This window comes from Medicago sativa, chromosome 3 (genome assembly GCF_051527215.1).
Source record: "Medicago sativa cultivar Bolivia chromosome 3, Bolivia_mono, whole genome shotgun sequence".
Taxonomy (NCBI): Eukaryota; Viridiplantae; Streptophyta; class Magnoliopsida; order Fabales; family Fabaceae; genus Medicago; species Medicago sativa.
The window spans coordinates 20743611-20748903 of NC_140751.1; positions in this window are offsets into that span (position 1 = coordinate 20743611).

Here is a 5293-nt window from a genome sequence, read left to right on the forward strand (position 1 = left end):
TCTCTCTAGAGTTCCGTCGTCTTCTCCGACGAGCACAATTGTGCAGGTACGGTGGCTCGCCGGTGGCGCCGCCGTACCTGAGACTTTTTCTAAAACAAAACACACCGTTGTGCTCGTCTTGACCTCCTCTTTACGATTCTGACACTGATTTTTCCAAACTAAGCATGGATTCACACAGATCTACACTTGCATCTACGACTTAGGGTTTCGAAAATTTCTTCTGATTTCTTTGAAACTAAACCCTATCCTGGCTTAATTTACACGCTGATGATGAATTCATGCTTTAAATTGAAGAACAAACGGTGAACCTTCATGATTTTTGAAATTAGGGTTTCATTTTCACTTTTTCGAACCTTTTCGAAGTTTTCACTTCGATTCACCGTTTAGCTTCACTTTTAATCCTTCGATGATGATTTGAAGCAAGAATGAGAAGGATTTGTGTGTTTACCTGATTTTATTTGGAGATTCGAACGATTAGATCCTGCGAAGCTTCTGGTAAGTCTCGAACTGAAAATAAATCAGTTATTCTTTCTCTCTCTGCTTCACTGGTTCAGAATTCGCTTCAATCTTCTCTTCTTCTCACTCTTGATGCCTCGCTTTCTGTGATCGTTCAGGTTTGTCACCTAGGTGATGAACTTGAGCTTCGAATTGCAGAAGAAAGAGTTCGATGATGAAGATTCTTCAATGAATCTCTGAGAACTGCTTCAAATTCATCGCCATTGATAGAAATTAGGGTTTGTGTTCTTCGGTGTTCTTGAGTTTTTGGAGGTTTTGATCGTAACAGAATAGAGAGAGAAAGAGAAATTCTGTTTCTGCGTGTTTGATGTGTTGGCAAATTGTGAATGGTGATTCTGACACATTGCAGTGAATGCTCCTTTTATAGGGAGCCATGTGGCCTTTGTGGCCAATGAAAGCTTGCCACCTGTTCTGGACTTGTAACTAATTCGAACTGGACTGAAAATTTGCTTAAGGACCTTTGTGCAATTTCTGGACTTTGAGGGACTAACCTGCAAAATTGTTAAGAAATCTGGACTAAAATGTAATTTGACCAAAAGATTTAAAAAGTTTGACTTTTAAAAAACGAATAAAGAAAAAGGACCTAAAAGAAAATAAGGTGACTTAAGGGACTGAAACGCAATTTTGGACACTTTGGACTTAAAAAAAACTAAAAAAATAAAATTGAAAATAAAAAATGATAATTTGACTGAACGTAAAGTGAAACGTCTAAAATTTGACAAAACGGACTAAAACGAACCAATGGCCTAAATGAGGTACTTTAAAGTACCTCTCTGCCGAAATTTCGTGTGAAATGACTAAAATGCCCCTGGGGCTGAAAATGACTCAGATGCAATTGAAAAATGGACTTTTAACAGAAATTGAATCAAAGACTCATATAAGCAAAATTAACAGACTCAGAGGCAATTTTGAGGGTTTAAACAGAGTTTTAACACTTGAAATGACTAAAATGCCCCTAGGGGCAAAACTGACTCAAAAAATGACTTCAAATGCAATTTTTAAAATGGATTTTGACATAGAATGAAACAGAGACTTATTCACACTACTTGAAAGGACTCAAACAAAATTTTGAAAGACTGAGAGAAATTTGACATAGGAAATGACTAAAATGCCCTTGCATGTGAATTTTGCAGAAAAAGCATTGAAATAAAATGCAGAGAAAGATGCAATTGATCAGAGACAGTTCAAATGACTTATAATGCAAGAAAAGAGGAATTGAGCTAGTATTTTTAGGTCCAAAATTAGGGTATAACAGTGGTGAAGAGCATGAGATGCGAACCTTTACGTAAAGCACTCAATACTGATTGTGTCATGCCTATTGAGAAAACACTGTTTTTCAATGGTTCGAGCATCTTTCAATCCTACTTCGTATTTTCTATTTTGAAGCGAAGTTACAATGAATATGTGGTTTTTTTGTCTGAAGAATAAATCAAAGCTGTTACAATAAAACAGAGTCCGACTGAGGGGATTGAGACAGAGCAAGCTGATACACCAGACTCCGTTCCGACAGGATCCAACCAGCCTGAGCATGATGAGCCAGAATCTGATCCAGCTTTTGAACAATATCTTGCTCGCATTATGGAATTTCAATGTTTACACTTGATATATATGGCCGTTGTAGAAGAAGTTGGAACATATTATAGAACAGCTGCAAAGAAGAATAGTGGAAATCAACCTTGCGATGAGTATAAAAGTGATCTGAATACCAAGTTCTCTGAATTTCATCATGTGGCGCAGGTGGAAGCATCTTACTCATTCAGGGAGGATGATAGGAAAACTTCAGATGGTTATATCTGTCAACCTTGGAGTTCAAAACATAGCGTAAGTAGTTTCCTTATTATTTACATTTTTTTTTGTTAAAATTTTAATTTTTTTTTTGTTGTTGTAGAAACATCACAAAAAAATGGTTTACACAAAACAAGAGACTGATAAAATAGGCCGAGATGGCGAGACACATTCATTTCGTTACTTGAAGGATAAGTATTTGAAGAAACATCATGAAGTCAGGTGGCTAAATCGCGGTACAGAAGCCTATTTACACTATGACTTCGTGGTGTATGACATTAATAATCATACAAATCTTTATTATGAGGCCAAGACATCATCAAATCCATCCAAAGAATGGTTTTTAATCTCGCTAGACCAGTACGATGAGGCCGCTAAGTTTGGTCCCCTCTATACTATATTACACATTCACCAACTTGATTTGCGTGATCTTGATGAAGATAAACATTGGAGAGTAACCGAGTACAACGACCCCACCACTACACCATTTATTGCCTCTAACAACACTTGAAAAACGTTGCCAGAACTATGAAAATCGTTGCCAAAGACAATAGGGGACGTTTTTCAGGCGTCTTCTATACGAGCGTTGCCTATAGTCTAAGGGGACGCTTTTCTCGCGCTTTTGGCGACACTTTCAATAATCGTCCCTTAAAGTCTTGGAAAAGGGGACGTTTTTCTGGTTTACTAAAGGCGACGTTTTTTAATTGTGGCCTAAAACTGAAAGTATGAGTACACGAATAAACGTACCCATAGCTTATAAACCACATTTCTGGAGTGTAGCAAAAGGTAATCTTATAATAAAATGTCATCACAGTAGCTCTCCCGTCAAGCATATTTCACAATTTAGAGTCTATAAAATTTATAATGACAAAACAGACTCAAAATAGTCAAAAAGAAAATAGAGCTAGCTATAATGAATATCACTTATAATTCAAATACAATAAAACATTAAAGTAATGTGTACCATATTATATATTTGTTACAAAATACAACTCAGATACAAGGATGAGTATGCAAATTATACTCATGTTGGTCTATCCTTATTTTACCAACTACACGTGTGCCACATACAAACACTGCTTCTACGACCTCGACTTCAAGATGCAGAGAAATGTACTTGCACTTTCGGCGCATCTTAACTGCCCTCAAACCTGCACCTAAATGGTCATGCTGGTGTTACGCTATCACATACAAAAGTGGACTAAACTAATTATATTTTCGGCTTCTTATTTTATATTTCTTCGAAGGAGAACAAACAGCTCCTGTGGATGTCGAAGTCCGATTTTTTAGACCACTTGATTGATTACTTGAAGAGTCGCTTTGGTGGTGGTTTCTATCTGTTTTTTGACTTGGCCCTTACCGGCTGTTTCAAATATGTATTCTTAGATTTAGTGAAGGGAAAAACAGCTTTAGTGAAAAATATGGAGTTGGAAAGTGAGTTTCGGTTGAATGATTTTCTTTTGAAGGATGCGATGGAGGTGGTGAAGAGCATGAGATGCGAACCTTTACGTAAAGCACTCAATACTGATTATGTCATGCCTATTGAGAAAACACTGTTTGTCAATGGTTCGAGCATCTTTCAATCTTACTTCGTATTTTCTATTTTGAAGCGAAGTTACAATGAATATGTGGATTTTTTGTCTGAAGAATAAACCAAAGCTGTTACAATAAAACAGAGTCCGACTGAGGGGATTGAGACAGAGCAAGCTGATACACCAGAATCCGTTCCGACAGGATCCAACCAGCCTGAGCATGATGAGCCAGAATCTGATCCAGCTTTTGAACAATATCTTGCTCGCATTATGGAATTTCAATGTTTACACTTGATATATATGGCCGTTGTAGAAGAAGTTGGAACATATTATAGAACAGCTGCAAAGAAGAATAGTGGAAATCAACCTTGCGATGAGTATAAAAGTGATCTGAATACCAAGTTCTCTGAATTTCATCATGTGGCGCAGGTGGAAGCATCTTACTCATTCAGGGAGGATGATAGGAAAACTTCAGATGGTTATATCTGTCAACCTTGGAGTTCAAAACATAGCGTAAGTAGTTTCCTTATTATTTACATTTTTTTTTGTTAAAATTTTAATTTTTTTTTTGTTGTTGTAGAAACATCACAAAAAAATGGTTTACACAAAACAAGAGACTGATAAAATAGGCCGAGATGGCGAGACACATTCATTTCGTTACTTGAAGGATAAGTATTTGAAGAAACATCATGAAGTCAGGTGGCTAAATCGCGGTACAGAAGCCTATTTACACTATGACTTCGTGGTGTATGACATTAATAATCATACAAATCTTTATTATGAGGCCAAGACATCATCAAATCCATCCAAAGAATGGTTTTTAATCTCGCTAGACCAGTACGATGAGGCCGCTAAGTTTGGTCCCCTCTATACTATTGTTATACCCTAATTTTGGACCTAAAAATACTAATCAATTTCTCCTTTTCTTGCATTTCAAGTCATTTGATATGTCTCTGATCAATTGCATCTTTCTCTGCATTTTATTTCAATGTTATTTGCAAAATTCACATACAAGGGTATTTTAGTCATTTCCTATGTCAAAATGCCTCTCAGTCTGTCAAAATTTGTTTAAGTCCTTTCAAGTAGGTTGAATAAGTCTTTGTTTCATTCTATGTCAAAATCCATTTTAAAAAATTGCATTTGAAGTCATTTTTTGAGTCAGTTTTGCCCCTAGGGGCATTTTGGTCATTTCAAGTGTCAAGTTACTGTTTAAATCCTAAAATTTGTCTCTGAGTCTTTTAATGTTGCTTGTATGAGTCTTTGATTCAATCCCTTGTTAAAAATCCATTTTAAATTTGCATCTGAGTCGTTTTTAGTCGTTTTTAGCCCTAGGGGCATTTTGGTCATTTCACACGAAATTTCGGCAGAGAGGTACTTTAAAGTACCTCATTTAGGCCATTGGTTCGTTTTAGTCCGTTTTGTCAATTTTAGACGTTCCACTTTACGTTATTTTCCAATTA